Source organism: Aotus nancymaae, unplaced genomic scaffold (assembly GCF_030222135.1).
Source record: "Aotus nancymaae isolate 86718 unplaced genomic scaffold, 86718_ANA_hifiasm-v0.15.2.pri h1tg000065l, whole genome shotgun sequence".
Lineage (NCBI taxonomy): Eukaryota > Metazoa > Chordata > Mammalia > Primates > Aotidae > Aotus > Aotus nancymaae.
Genome location: NW_026988480.1, coordinates 6,474,748 through 6,491,654, shown reverse-complemented (window position 1 = coordinate 6,491,654; position 16,907 = coordinate 6,474,748).

Genomic DNA, 16,907 nt, shown 5'->3' with positions numbered 1-16,907 from the left:
ATTGTAGTGGAATAGCAAGATTTAGCAAATGATTTTGATAATGAGCCAAATAAAGATAATGTGGCCAGATGTTCCCACCAGTGGAGGAACTCTCCATGCCTGGGCACAGGCTAGGATTGACATGCTTATTGCAAAGGGGTGGATTCCAGGAAGTAGCACCTAGATGGGGGAATATAGCCAAGAGCAATCAGGATCAATGAAAGGAAGGTGAGTGGTCAAGAGATTGGAGAAAGTGTGTGCTATTATCACAGTGGCACAGAACAGCCCTTGTGAAGATACAACAGGAGGAATTCAGGTTCTCATAGCATGTTTTTCTGTGTTGACCCACCTTTCGTTATATGTGCTGGGGGCAGTTAGAAAGTAAATTGCAAAATGGAGTTGGTTAATGTGTGAAGAATGATAAGAATAAAGAGCTTGTTCAGTTCTGTCTCGGGAAGCAGTGAAGGCACCATAGGATGAATTGAATTCTGAAGGATGAGTCATAGACCAATGCTGTTTTTTTTTTGTTTGAAATGAAACTGTCATCAAAATATGTATTAGATCATCAAAATATGTCTTAGAGATTTTCCTTCTAAGATTTTTTATGTATGTGTAAGTGTGTGTATATGTTTGTGTGTGTGTACGTGTGTGTGTATGTGTGTGTATATATACACATATATATTTGCATATACATGTGTTTATATATGGGAATATATATATTAGAAAAAATATGTATATTTCTTGTTTTCTGAAAAACAAAAGGCTATCTTGAAATGTTTTTTATTTATACAGTTAAACTATATTTATATCAAATATACAATGAATTAGAAAACAATTTTGTTTTGGTTAATCTAATTGGTTGAGAACATGGTTCTGTTTCTGATTGCATTATTCTGTTTTCTACAGAAAAAAAGAATTAATTCTTTTGGGTTCAAATAAAGGGACTTTAACAAAGAGAACAGTTACAGATGTGAGGTCTTTGTTAAAAACAAGGGTACTCAGAGATGAGCCACAGCAGCAGGAGAAAACTGGCATGACTTGTAATGCCTGATAGATGATGGGGGAGGGGATAGGAGATGGTTTTTGGAGCAGTGATCAGGGAGAGAGATGGAGAAAAGGATACCTGAGAAGGTTTGATGCCGAACCAGAATACCCAAATATACATCTGGACAAAATATATTTGTATTAGTGATATGGTTTGGCTGTGTCCCCACCCAAATTTCATCTTGAATTGTAGCTCCCATAATTCCTTCCTATTGTGGGAGGGACCTAGTGGGAGATAATTGAATCACAGGGGTGGTTACCCCCATACTGTCCTCATGGTAGCGAATATGTCTCACGAGAGCTGATGGTTTTATAAGGGGAAATCCCTTTCACTTGGCTCTTACTCTTTGCTTATCTGCTGCCATGTGAGATGTGACTTTCACCCTCTGCCACGATTGTGAGGGCTCCCCTACCCTGTGGAACTGTGAATCTACTAAACCTCTTTCTTTTGTAAATTGCCCAGTCTTGGGCATGTCTTTATAAGCAGTGTGAAAACAGACTAATACAATTGAGTTATCTGTAATTTGTTAGCCTGGGTATAATTCTACAACAGTAGAAAAAGCCATTCCATTCAGAGAAGAAGCCTGTATGAAGGCAAGACGACAAGAAAATACACGGTGACCTGGAGGACACTTCAGTGGACTTCAGGTGATGGAGGGAAGAAGAAGTTGAGTTTACAGAAGAAGATTTGGGGAGAATGCAGGTCTTGTGCCATGGTTGATGGAACCTACAATTAGCATCAATCTTCACTAGCCTACAATTAAAAATATCTTCCAAACTGAATGTGAGACTCCATCAGAGACAAGTAAATTGGACTTAACTTGTTAACTGGTGAATGGGACAACTTCTAGTTACTTCAGATTCTGTCTCAGGAAATAGAAAGTGAATTGAAACTTTGTGAATGACTTTTATATCACCATCTCTCTGGAATGTTTTGAAAATTATTTGACTAATTCAGAAAGAATTTTCTGAATCTTACTATATGCTAGGCTCTGTGATACAAGATATAATTCTGATTTTATATTTTAATGGTAGGCATAAGAGAAATACAAATGCTAAGAACTGAACTAGAACAGTGAAAAAGATGAATAGAGTCCTTATCTTTATGGAGTTTATATTTCAGAAAGAAACACTGATAATTTAAAGTGTTTATGAGCACATGGCATTTTTGAAGGACATGTGGCAGGTGTTATATGTGGAGCAGGTTCATGGTGCACCAGTTACCAGTCCTAGGGGAGGGTTCCTACTGCAGGGAAGACAGCAAAGACATTCACGAAGTCAATCACCAGGAATAGGAGTCCACACGCTTTCACCTATTGCATTTTGAGCTGCAATTTCTACAACTTGCACAAGTCTGGTGAGAGAAAAATTATATACATGAAGCAACTTTATTACTCACAGACATGCAGCAAGAGACAGTAGAAGCCTAGGATCCTTGGTGAGCTGATCTCTCAAAGCTCAGGAAAGCTTCCTAGGATAGATGAAGTCTCACCTGCACGTTCTCTACATTACTTCATAGCTGAGGAATCCAAAAAGCATTCTGCCATTTTCCCAGGGGAAACTGGGATCACTGGCCTAAAGCATCGTGGGACACCCTGTTCCAGGAGGGATAGAAACAGAGCTCAGGCTGCTTCAGCCAGTTACTCCTTATCTCAAGATGGTGCATTCTCATCATGTTCAACTGTTATTCTGAGACCTACAAGGGAGAATCAGGGAAGAGCTGGGTCAGCCAAGGCTATCTTGGGATGTCCTGCACTATGAGGAAAGTGGAACTTTCATCTGTAGGTGATAATTCAAGACTCCCCAGAGGGAGAATGATAAAAGCCGAGATTGAAGGTGGAAGACTGAACCATGAAAGCAAGTGGTGAAGGTGGACATGCCAGTGCAGAGTCCCATTTCAAACAGGGAAACAGTAAGAGAGTGGGGCTTCTTTGAGAAACATAAAATCATTATGTTTAAAGTAATGACTGCAAGAAAGAAAGCTAGGTTGCCTTGTGCGAGAAACCATAAATGTGGTTTGCAATACACTGACCCTGAAAGATAAAGTTCTTCGTAATGCTAAGTTAGTTGGCACAAACCCAGAAATTAATTCCACCCCTGGTGTTATGAGAGACATCCAGTAGTTAGAAGCTGAATGAGGACACTGTCATTACTTTGTGGAGGGTGTTATTTCTAGTGTACCTATCCTGGCTGTCAATGTGAAGTGCTGTATATTGAAAGTTAATATATATCACTCTGTCTTCACTTGGATGTGAAACCGCTGGTGGAAGTAGCAAAGGATTTGCAAGTTTAGTCAAGTCTAACTGACACTCCCAAGGGCAATGAGGCATTTGCCCCTGATTTAGGTGACTAGGCTGGTACTCCCTTCCAGGGTCCCTTCATTTCTCAATAGATAATTATTGGGTACTTGCCATGCGTTGGGCCTTGTACTCAGAACTGGGTTGATTAAGTTATAGCTCTCAAGGCAGCCACAGTCTATTAGGAAAGCAGAGAAGATTATACATCAGAAATAATACTGCATGGTAATGCTTCACAAAAAGGAAAGTACAATATCTTAAGGGAAAAGAGGCTACCTGAGGAATCTGAGTTAATTCATTTGAGCCAGCTTCAAGGAATAAACAGGAGATTTATAAAAGTGAATTGCCATGGCTGAAATTTCAACTGACTTGGACGTTTGGAATTTATGTTAGATTCAAAAGTGTTTAGTGCCCACTACCCCCACCAAAAAAGTGTCCAAATATTTTCCAAAAATTTACTAGAATACTTGCATCAAAAATAACATTTATGGTTGGATATAAGGATATTGATCAAATACACTTGTATCGCTGAGTTTCTAGAGAAGTGTCAGACTTTAAGCAAGAAGAATTAAGATATTTACAGAAATAGCTGAAAGGGACTTCTTAATGCAGGCCATCATTTATGACTGTATTTTATAACTATATTAACTGTAGGGAGACAAACAAAAGGGCTGTCCAGTATTTACTTACTGAAATCTCTCAGGAACTTTCATCAAAGAGAAGGACTAAATACATTCAGATCTTTGAAATGGTATTTTTTTTTTGGTAGCTCAGTGGATTCTGATATTTTCCCAGATAGATTGAGCCAGATTTCCCAGATAGATTCTCTATGCTAAAGAAGTCTTCAGCCAGTGAGATTCTGTTCCTTCCCCTCTATAAGAAAAAGGGTTATTAGGGCTTCAGAGGACTGAATTCTAGATCTTTGGGTAATTGCTAAGAAGCATAGTTATAAGCTGTCCTATCATAAAAATATTAAAATTTTAATTAAAAATATTAAAATTTAATATTAAATATTAAAATATTTTATATTAAATTTTAATATTTAATATTAAAATAAATTTAATATTAAAATATTAAATTTCCAAAACCAAACAATTCCTTTATGTATAGGTGCCACAGATGGATGGCTGATCAGTGTGAATAATAAATGACTAGAAGTAAGCTCTTTAAGCAAATGCTAGCCTCTAGCTGGGGTGTTATAGGAGTCCCATTCAGAAACAGAGTTTGAATTGAGCTATCCATGAAAGCTTACACTTGCTTTAGTCTGTGATACTGCCACAGTTTCATCTTTGCCTTCAATGACTGATTCCTCGAAAGAAAGAAAGCAGCAGAACCAAATGTACACTCTCTCTATAGCCACTTGAGGCAGCAACATTTGCAGCTGCTTGGTATAACTGCAGATTTAAAATTACATTAGAATATTTTTTCTTCTCCTTCTTTTCCGTTTTTTTTCTGAACAATTCAGATCAAAAGTTGTTAGGTGGGTCTGAGCAAGGTTACTTTCTGCAGTGGGTGGTAGATAGGATGCAGGGTCTTGGCTTAGGTTGTCAGAGACCTAGCAGTGTGGAGAGACTGTCAGTCAGTTGGGGAAGAAGGTGGCAGCTCAGCATGGGTTATTGGAGCTCTACTGGAATAAACAGGATGTCTGAGGGGCATGAGTGATAACAAGAAATTGGTTCCATACAAAGGAATGCACTGAACAGGTAATAATATGAGGATATTGAGAGACAGACTCTCACTGTCAGAGAAGAAAGTTAAGTATCCTAAAAGGGAGAAAATTAGAATGAACCTTATTGATTTGGAGATAACCGTGTACACTAATTTTCAAACATCTATAAATAAATTTAAAAAGTCTATATTTAAAAGTAAAATAAGAGAACAGCAGACTAAAAAAACAAATAATGAGCCCTAACATAAAGAATGAAAATCCTTGCTTCCAGAATCTCTGTAGAACTGACCTGAAAACTTGAGGGATGCAGCTGCATGACCTTGAGAACAAATCAAATTTGAGGTCACCAGTAGAGACTCAAAAACAATAGACAAAGTTGGAATCCAACAACAGGTATACAATAGTTTTTTTCCTGAAGCTTGTTTTTCTCCCTAGTTCCCCATTTTTACCAAAGACAAATCATAGCAGCACCAATTTATTTGCAAAACAAGTTTCAGTTCCATTGTATTTGTCTTAATTATTTGCATGAAATGAATTCTTTTCGTAAGGAATTTTAGATTTGACATTTTAAAACTCTCTTGAGCCCAGCCAAGGATTTATCTGTGGCTACAGATACCTGTATGAATTGGGCAAATTCCTCTCTTCTTGCAGTCTCAAAATAACTTGGGGTTTCTGGGCCTGTCAGAAAGTAACATTCTTTACTCACCACAGGTCAAGAACACTGTACAGACAAGATATGAGGCCAGTTTCTCCAAGGGGCTTTTATTGGCTCTATAAATCAACTTCAACTCCACAAAGCAGTCTGAAAACATGTTATTCCAGTCAAAATCTTGGTAAAAATAAGCAGTGTCTCCAACTGTGTTCTGTTACAAAAGCTAATACCTATATTGCTATAAATTAAGAATAGTCACCAATAGTAAAGTATACTCCTGTGAGCAAAATTTGGAGCACATTTCTTTCTACCTGATTTCTACAGAATGTGGAAACTATTGGCTGTGAAAATCAAAACCAAAATAATCAACATTTCAAATAAAAAGTAAATCTCTTACTCCTGTTCTACTCGATATTGGGCCAGCACTTCTTAAAAACACATCAGCTCTCCTTGACAGTCCTGGAAGTTATTGTTCTCTATTCCAATGACACAATTTTTAAAGCTATCAGGAACCCATCAGAGCACCCAATAGTGTCTTATAGCTGGTTATAAAATCACCTTTTGAAAAGGATTAAAGTAAAGCAGAAAATGTGTATTTTTTAATTAAAAATTGGATGACACCCTTGTATAAATATCTAAATATTCTGAAAATTTTCATGTATTCAAATATAGGGAAATAGGGATCATCAAACTTTTTGTAACGTGAAATACTGGAAATACCATTACCATATTGGAGAGTAAAATCAGTATAACTATTGCACTATAAAACAGAATCACTTACTGTTTGACTTCATAAAGCTCAGAAAAAAGTTAAGGACTGTTGTGCTCCTCAGATCTAGGGAGAAGTATTGTATCACAAAAGATGGGCACGATACTCTGAGGGTCCTCACATGTGCTCCAAAAAGGTGACTGGTAATGTGGTGAAGCTCTAATGAGACTGGTATGCTACCTAGAAGATTCTGCAGTGCACTCATATTTTAGTGAGCAAGATTTTGGAGAAAGGAGGAATGATAATCCTATGTGAGGTAGAATAAAGAGAACCAGTCTATTAGAGCCTGTATCTATGTTGTTTCTAATTTTGGTGAAAAGGAGGACAAACCATCTTCAGACTGGAAAAGATAGATCAAACGTGAGCAGGAAGGAGTAGGTGAGTTACTTAGGAGACACAGTGGGTATTTGTAGAGGCAAAGACACAAATATTGGCTCTCAAAACTGGCCCAAATGGTTTTTTCTCCAGGCACAAATAGGGTCCTTGTAAAACTCTGTGGCATTCTGAGGGATCAGGAAATCTTGCATCACTGTGAACAGAGGTTCGCAAGATGGGTAGGTACTGTTTCAATCTTTAGAAAGGAAGGAAAGTGTGAGCTGAGTAATTTTACATTGGATCACTAAAAAGGTGGTTTGTGAGAATATATAAAAAGTCAGGAAAAAAGGAATCTATGAGAACAAATCACATAAAACATTCTACTTCTTTTATGATACACGTAAAGAACTAGTAGGTCATGGGTTAGTCTTCATATTGTAAGTTAATACTTCAAGACACCATGCTATGGGATAAGCCTGTGGAAAGCTGGAGAAATGGACAAATGTGAGCTGATTAACACTAAATAGTTGAAACACAGATGATAATGCACTGAATTACTGACTTTAATTATTGATCTGGGTGATCCAGTAACCAATCTGTAAAGGAGAAATAAGGCTTTGTGGTTTAGCTAGTCCCCTTCAAGGTGTTTTCAAAACATACAAGCATCCTCTGCATGTGAGATTCCACAGTGTGTCAAACAAACTGGCTCTGTGTGAAGACTCATGGCTTGCAGCCTGCTCACCCTTAGAGACTCCATTTTTCACATTTGCTCACTGAGTAGCCCCGAGTAATCCCTCCTATGACGAACTTTGCTCTTTCATACATCTGAATATTTTCTGTATGTCTCCTCTGTTTGAAAGCTTTTGTTCTTCTCTACCCCCTGAATGAAATGCTATAAATGTTTGGGAAGTAGTAGGAAGACAGATTTTGAAATTAGAAAGACCAATTTTCAAATCTTGCCCCTTTTGCCTGAAAATAGCAGGACAACTGGAGTTGTTACTTAAACTCTCTTGACCTTAGATTTCTTATCCGTACAATGGATATGGAGAATGTCTTTAACTGAGAGTTGTTTTTTAGGATCAAATTAGGTAATTAATATAATGCTTTTATCACAAGTGCTCATGTAGTAAAGATTAATAAATATTAGCTGCTCTATTGTCATTGCTATTATCAGACCCAAGGCTAGATCATGGTATCATTAATAGTCTGGGCTTTGGTTAGATGTACCAGCTGTGTGACTGTGGAGAGTTTAAACTCTCACTGATTCAGTTTTCTTATCTGGAATATCTGGACAGTAAGGGTTGTTTTGGGAATTAAATGAGATAATGGATGTAAAACTGGCATTTGTCAAGCACTTAATAAATGTTAACTATTTTCATTACTAGTTGCATTAGTAATGAAAGGGAGGGCACACATCAGAAATTTCTTTCTCACAATTCTGGAGACTGGAAAGTCCAAGTTCAAGGTGCTGTCAAGGTAGGTTTCATTCTGTATGTGTTTCTCTTTGCTTATATGCTGTCCCCATCTTGCTGCATGTTCACATGACCTCTTCTTTGTGAACACATGGAGAAGGCAGAAGTTCTCTGGTGTCTCTTCTCATAAGGGCACTAATCCCATCAGACCAAGTCCTTACCATATGGCCTCATTTAACCTTTACTTCCATAAAGAGCCCTCTCCAAATATAGACCCATTGGGGGTTAAGGCTTCAACATACAAATTTTGGAGAGGACAGTAACATTCATCCTGTAACACTATTACTATTGTCGCTGTTATTTTTTAAGGGCCAACATAAATATCCCCGTGTATTTTAAGCCTTCTCTTACTCTCAAGATGCTTTCTTCTCTGCATTTATGTCTTTATGTATAGAGGTCTTTCCTCTTAAAAAAGGTTTAAGTTATTGGCATCACAAATAACTGGCTCACAAGAAACTTCAATAGACCTTTAATGAAAAAATGATAGAACAAATACATTCGTATGGAATTGATTTCACACTTATTATTTGTGACTGTAGACAGCTGGAGTAGTTACAGTGGGTGGAAGTTATATGAATTTTGGGTTAATATTGAAATAACTTTCTTACAATTAATGTTGACTGAAATTGAAATAATTTGCCTCTGTGGTAGCATTACCAACTTATTTAGTTACTTAATTATAAATAGACTGGCCCCTATGATGTGTTCTTGGCTGAAAACTACCTAAGTTACCTGGGGCAATGCACTTCCTCTTTATGGGCCTCATGTGTAAAATGAGAAAGTTGGTAGAGGTGTTTCTCTAAATTGTTTTTCATTTCTTCTTTATTGCCATGGAGATGACTTTTTGTTTCTGGTTATCATGTTCTACACTTTTTTTTTCTAAGAAGTCAAATACGCAGGTGAGTATTCATCTTAATCTTAAGCCCTATGTTACCTGCTTCTTTTACTCAGAACACATTTACTTAAAAGAGCAGAAACTCACTTGAGCTAACTTAAGTAAAGGAAGGTTTATTGTAAGGACATAGCAGGCAATCTCTTGAGCATCCTATACTGAGAAATAAAAGAATTGTACCTGAAAAGTCAGATTCCAAGGCTATGTCTTCTTCCCTCAATAAAGATAGCATTAAATTCAATCTCCATTTTCTCCCCTTGCCTGTTCCATCATCTCTCTTTTGAATCACTAGCCTTCTCTGCTTCTTCATGAGTGTGCCCAACCAGTGGTGCCATGTCATTCTGGTGATAGCTGCCTGCTCAACTCGAGCAATAATGACACAACAACAACAGCAAATTAAGCCAGACTAGTCTCTATACCCCTTAATTCAGTTGGCTGAGATGAGAAACTTGATTTTTTTCAGAACTAGCCTTGGATGGTGACCCTTGGGTTGGGCCTCCCTTGTACCAAGTAGTTGTGTGATTGGTGGTTAAGTGGAAATAGAATCACAACTTCCAGGGACTACATGTAGGAAAATAAAACTGACTGATAAAATAGCCACAGAGGTGGTCCATAAATGTGCAAAGAGTCATATAATGGACTGCTGAATTTCAAAGAACTTTAGGGAATGAAACATGGTCCAGGGAAAAGAGAAAGATTCTCAAGATGCTAGCAGGATAATGTGGACCCTCAGAGTGAAACCATGTGGTTCCCAGCAGGGCTGACTTGAGAAAGTGTGCATCTGTTGATATGCTTTTTCCTTTTATTTTTTAAGGTATAACATATATACAATGTAATTCCCCCATTTTGATGTATAGTTCTGCAAGTCTTGACAAAAATGTATCGTTGTATAACTACTAACACATTCAGAATGCTGTACAGTCCAGTTGCCCAAATTCCAAAATGCTCAAGTGCTCCTTTGTAATCAATCCCTCCCCATCCCCAGACTCTGGCAGCCACTGATCTGTTTTCTGTCCCTAGAGTTTTGCCTCTTCCAGTAAGTCACATACATAAAATCAACATTCTGTAACTGTTAATCTGTCTTCTCTTACTTGGCATAATGCATTTGAGGTTCATCCTTGTCAAGTGCATCATACTGGTTTGTTCCTTTTCATTGCTGAGTAGTCTTCCACTGTATATATACACCATCGTTTGTTTATCTATTTGCAAGTTAAAAACATTTGAGTTGTTGCCAATTTTTCTCTGCTATTAATATCCTTCATAGGTTTTTTTATGTATGTAAAAGTTTCCATTCAACCTAGATGCCTAGAAATAAAATTTCTGGAACATACAATATTTCTTTAACTTTAAAATAAATCATTAATTTGTTTTGCAAAGTGTTTGCAACATTTTACATTCCACAAGCAATATATGAGAATTCCTGTTGCTCTGTATCCTCTGGATGTGTCAGTTATTTTTATTTTAGCAGTTTAAATAGATGTATAGTGCTATCTCTTTGTGGTTTTAATTTGCATTTCTTTAATGACTAATGATGTTGAACATCTTTTTGTGTGTTTATTTGCCATCTGTATGTTGTCTTTGATAAATTGTCTGTTTGAGTCTTTCACTGATTTTTATATTAGGTTGAATGTTTTCTTATTTTTGAGTTTTCATAGTTTTTAACATATTCACACATGCATATACACACTCACTCGCTTAATCAAATATGTTATTTACAAATATTTCCTCCCTATCAAATCTTGTATTTTTTTTTCAATTTTCAACTCATTTTAAACTTACAGAAATACAGAATCAGTTTCCTTATGTTCTTCACCCTACCTGGTCTAATGTTACCATCTCACATGCTCCCTTAATAGCATTGTTTGAAGAGCAGAAGTCCTTAATTTTGATCAACTCCAATTTATCATTTCTTTTTCCATTGTAAAACACATTTTTGATTTCCTATCTAAGAAGCCTTTACCTAACTCAGAGTCACAAAGGTTTTCTCTGTTTTCTTCTGGAATTTTTAGAGTTTTAGAATATATGTTTATATTGACCATTTTGGGTAAATTTTGTATATGGAGTGAAGGGTGGATTAAATTTTATTTTAGCTTTTTTTTTTTTTTTTTTTTTGCAAATAAATATCCAAGTATTCTAGTACTGCTTGTTAAAAAGACACCATCCTGTTTTCACTAAATTTTATGTGCAATTGTGTTGAAAATCACTTGACCATAGGAGCTTATTTCTGTATTGTGTTCTGCTGCATTCATCTATATTCTTTCACCAACACTATATTGCGTTGATTACTGAATGTTGTAAGTCTTAAAATCAGATAACATGACTTCTCCAAATTTGTTCTTTTCAAAGTTGTTTTGACTCTACTCTTTTTACAATTTCACATACATCATAGAATCACTGAGTCTATTTCTACAATTCCCTGCTGTGATTTGGACTGGAATTTTGTTGAATCTATAGAATCACTTTGGGGACAATTGACAAATAGTTTCTAAAGTAAGAATTTTAGCCTATTGATGTGTGACCTTTTTTCTTTTCTAATGTACAGTTATGTACTACTTAATGATGTTTTGGTCAATGATGGACTCTGTATATGATGGTGGTTTCATAAGTGTGCAATATTATATTTTTTCCATGTTTACATATGTTTAGATGCACAAATACTTACCATTGTGTGTAATTGCCTACAATATTCAGTACAGTGACATACCGTACAGGTGTGTAGCCTAGGAGCGATAGACCATACCATGAAGCCTAGGTGTGTAGTAGGCCCTACCATCTGGATTTGTGTTAAGTCTATTCTATGATGTTCTCACAATGACTAAATCACCTAACAACACATTTCTCAGAACATATCCCTGTTGTTAAATGATGCATGACAGTGCATGTACACTACTATAAATTTACCTCTATTTGCATCCAAAATTTCATATGCTGTAATTTTTATCTTATTCAGCTTATTTTCTAATAGCCTGTTTAATTTTTTTAACTTAAACCACATAGTAATTCAAAGTTTGCTGTGTAGTTTCAAATAATGTAGTTTTAACTGAAACCATATAGTAATTCGAAGTTTGCTGTGTAGTTTCAAACTCAGAGGTTTTCATTGAGACTTTTGTATTATTGATTTTTAATTTGATTTTTTTTGCACAACATATTTTGTAGAATTCCAATCTTTTAAAAGTTATTTAGAATTGTTTAATAACCTCAAATATGTTCTATCTTGGAAAATATACATATACACTTGAAAAAATGAATTTTATATGGCTGTGGGACAGAGTATTTGATAAATATCAAAGGTCTTTTAAAAATTAAGCTTATAGCTATATTTATTCAAAATTTCTTCTTCCCTCACTTTTTAAAATTGATTTCATGTATGCATATATTGGCCCAAATGAGATGTCCTATAGTTACTCATTAGTAGTCTTTTTCTGGCCAAGTATTCGATTCTGTGTTTCATTTTGGATATTTTAATGGCTGTGTCTTCAATTTACTAATGTATTCCTCTACAGGGTTAAATCTGCTGTTCCTTTCATTTAGTTATTTTTCATCTCAGACATTGTAGTTTTTATTTCTAGAAATTCATTTTGGGTTTTATTTTTTATATCTTCATGTCTGATGATTATTCTCTTTTCTACTTTATTACACATATGTATAAAGTTATAATAAGCATATTAATGTCATAATAATACTAATAATGTATACTAATTTAATGTCTGGACATTTTTAACTAGATGCCCAATATTATAATTTTATGTTAATTAGGTCTCTTTTTTCTTTAGCTGTAAGTTACATCTATCTGACAGTATATTTCTAAATATTCTCCTATTATTTTTCAACAATTATTAGTTCTTGTTCAAATTACCTTTAAACAGCTTGACTTTTTGAAGCTTGATTTTAAGGCTTATTAGATTGAATGAGACAAACATTTAGTGCAGGACCTGTCTTCCCCACTTTTGAATCAAAACCCTTGGGTTAATTCTTTCCAATTCCTTATGCATTATTTATTTGTTTGTTGGTTTGTTTTACTTGGAACAGTGCAAACAGTAGCTCTTCCTGGCCTTATGCTAGCTTTGGAGATTATTCCAATTGCTCCTTTCATGTGCTCGTCTTCCAAGCTTTGGGTGTTTTCTCCACATGCATGCACTAAGCAGTGCTCTGTTATAAACTGGAGGGAGACCTTCTGCAGACTCTGGAGCTCACCTACCATGCAGTTCTTTTCTCTAGAATACCTTGCCCTAAAATCTCTAACTATTTTTGTTCTGTCCAAACTCTGCACTCCATCTTCTGACATCCAGGCAATCATTGGGCTCTGTCTTTATTTTTCCTTTTTGCTAGTACCCAGAGGCTCTCTCCAGGCAGTAAGCATGGGCAATTGCAGAAGTCTTATCATTTGCTTTCCCACTCTTAGGGATTTTCAGTGTCTCAGAAAATGTTTCATATATTTTTTTCCATTATTTTTAGTAGTTTAAGGTGAGGGGACAAATCTGGTTTTTGTTACTTCATCTTGTAAGAAACAAAAGTGCCTCTGTAAATATAATTCTTATTGAGAACAATAAAAACCAAATAACAAAAGGGCTTTCCAAAAACAAGGTGTGAGGGATCTCATAATACTGATATAATAGAATACTTTAGAGGCAGAGAAAAAAGATCACATGGAGAGAATACACAACTATTTGAATTACATATAAATTAAGTAGCAAAAAATATGTCAAAATGTCTTTTCATGGGGTTTGACTCAGATTAGAAACTTTAATATTAGGAACGGGGGATGGCGATGTTCTGCAATTCTGTTCATTTTCTTCCATTCAATTCCACTTTTTTTTAAATCAACAGTGGTTCGGGAATTATTAATCAGGTAGTTAGAGAGGTGACTTACAAATTACAGCTTTCGGAGTGTATTGTGATGTACAGGGGCTTCAAAACAAGTTATTTTGAATATAGAATTGCCCTTTTTTTTTTTTTTTAAGTCTAAGGGAAGTATTCTTGAAATTGGAATTCTGTTTTTAAGTAGAAAGCAGACATGTCTAATTCCAATATAGTGTTCATTTCTCTGAAACTAGTATCAAAATTCAGATTATTTAGTGTTTAGTCCTTTCCGAAATATATTTTCAAGCTCTAAAAAGAGTTAAGTTTCATTTTGTATATATTCTCAGAAGAATACTCCTCAAGTAAATTCCCACCACATCCTCATATTTACACTGCTTTTAAATAATGAAGCAATGCAAATTGTTTTTCATGCATATGGATTAGAACATTCAATTAGTTTTCAATTATGTACCCGACTGCTTTTAAGAAATTCCAAGTTTGTATTATGATAGCACCAGCTACTATTTCTTTTTCTTTTTAACCTTAAGCAATTTTAAGAAATCATCTGGCAATATTACAGCATCTCATGAACTGAGGAAGAAAGAGTTCATGAAGCTTCAAAATAAAAGAAGTTTGGCAGAAATGAAACATTATAGCATAGGTCTCCTGTCTTGTCTACTGGATTCAATTCAATTAATGGCGCTATTTGCAGAGGAGCATAAAGAACACTTCAAGGTGTTTACAAGCCAGAAGAGCCAGACAATAGGGACCAGAAGACACACCCTGAGGTTCATTATCCACTTACTCATTCCTCTCTTTAATAATTCACAGGATTTGTACCCTGCTGATACTAAGCAAAGTGCTGGAGACTGTCAGTAGAAGAGTATGAAAACACATCAGAAAGGAACCCAGCCTCTAACAAGTCTACTGAGCTATTCACACTGATCATAATCAACTAGTCATAATGAGCATTCCCTTTTGTTAGATGCTTGCTCTATGACTGGCACTTTTATATGGCTTAACTAGTTGACTCTTCCCAGTAGCACTGACCAGAGGATGTTATTCTTTCAATTTTATAGAAGAGGTAATAGGAAAAAATAACATTCACTGAATTGCCGAGGATATAGTGGAGTTCCAGTTCAAACCAAGATCTATTTGATGCTAAAATGATTATTTTTTTCCACTATGAGGCATGATTCCATTTTACTCAAGATTTCTCTTATAAATTAGTATCTTAGATAAACTTGAAAAAGAAGGAAAAGGACAAAAATAGGAGTAAAATTAACCATATGTGCAGGCCTCATCCTCTCTCTGTATAGGGTAGACCATGCTGGACCTCAATCAGATGTGTCCATTTCAGACATGACCCTGCCCCACCCCAACCAACCTAAGGACAGAACTGCTCTGCTCACCAGCTTCCCTGCAGTGGCTTAGCTGCTCACGCTGGCCTCCTTGATTGCTCCAGGCACATTCTCATCTTAGGACCCTCACCTTTATTGTCCACTTTGCCTTGGAGCTCTTTCCTCAGAGATTCTTACAGCCACCACACTTACCTGCCACATGTCTATCTAAATGCCACCTTGTCAATAAACTCTTTCATGATGGCACTATGGGAAATCGTAACTGTCTCACCAGCATTTTCCATCATTCTTCCTGCCTTCATTTTTCCATTGCATATGCTAGCTTTTAATATATACACTTTGCATATAAATGTCTTTCTTATTTTGTTTATTTTGTCTTACCCAGTTAGGAAATAAATTTCATGAGGCCAGATATTTTGTTTAGTGGTGTAATCTCAGCTCTTAAAACAGTGGATGGTGCTTAGTAGATGTCATTTATCAGAGTTTCTATGACCAATTACCACACACTGGGTGGCTTGACGGGCAGCTATTTTTTTAAATTTCACATATAAGTGAGATCATGCACAAAGATAGAGAATGAAACAGGAGTTATGGGTGGTAGGGGGAGAAGAAATGGGGAGATGTAGGTAAAATGATACAAAGTAGCAGATAAGTGGGATGAACAAGTCTAGAGATGGAATGTACAAAATGACTATGGTTAATAAAATTGTATTGTATTAGGAATTTTTGTAAAATAAGTAGATTTTACTTGTTCATGCCACAAAAAAGAAATTATGTGAGATCATATGTTAATCTGCTTCATCAGTATACTATCTACTTTATCTATCTATCTATCTACCTGTCTATCTATCTATATCCCATAGTATCATGTTGTAAACCTTAAATGTATACAACATAATTTATTTTGAAGTAGAAATAAAAAAAACGCAGCAGGGATTTATTCTTTCCCAGCTCTTCAGGATAAAGATCTGAAATGAAGGTGTTAGTCTTCAGTGCCATGCTCTTTCTGAAGGGTTTTCAAAGAATACCCTTCCTTGTCTCTCCCTGGCTTCTGCTGATTCCTGGTAAACCTTGGTGTTCTGTGGCTTGCAGCTGAATCCTTTCAGTCTTTGTATCCACTGTTATACAGTGTTTTCTCCTTGTGTTTATGTGTCTTGTGTCATGTCTTCTTCCTCTACGGCACCAGCCATTCAATTTAGGACCAGCACTAATCCAGTATGACCTCGTCTTAACTAATTACATCTATGATAATTCTGTTTGCAAAAAAAGTACATTTTGAGGTTCCAGGTAGACATAAATTCTTGAGGGGAGGGAGTGTTTATTCAAATCACAGCACTTGGTATACAATGCATGCTTGTTGAATGATGGACTGTATAAATGTCCTGCACCTGCCCTACATGGCAGCATAGGAGACTCTTTGTCTTTGGCCAGTTGATTAAAGAAATGGGCTCAAGTTTTTCATACTCGACCGTGTCCATGCCTTTGAATCTCAGTTTAACCATTCAGCTGGGATTAGCCAATAAGACATTGCAAACGTGATGCAGAGATTGGAGGTATTTGTGCGTTAGGGCTTGTTAGCTGTGTTAGGAACCCTGAGCCCTTCATATGAACATGGTTTGTGCAGAATGAGGGATCATATGGAGGGCTCCCATCATTC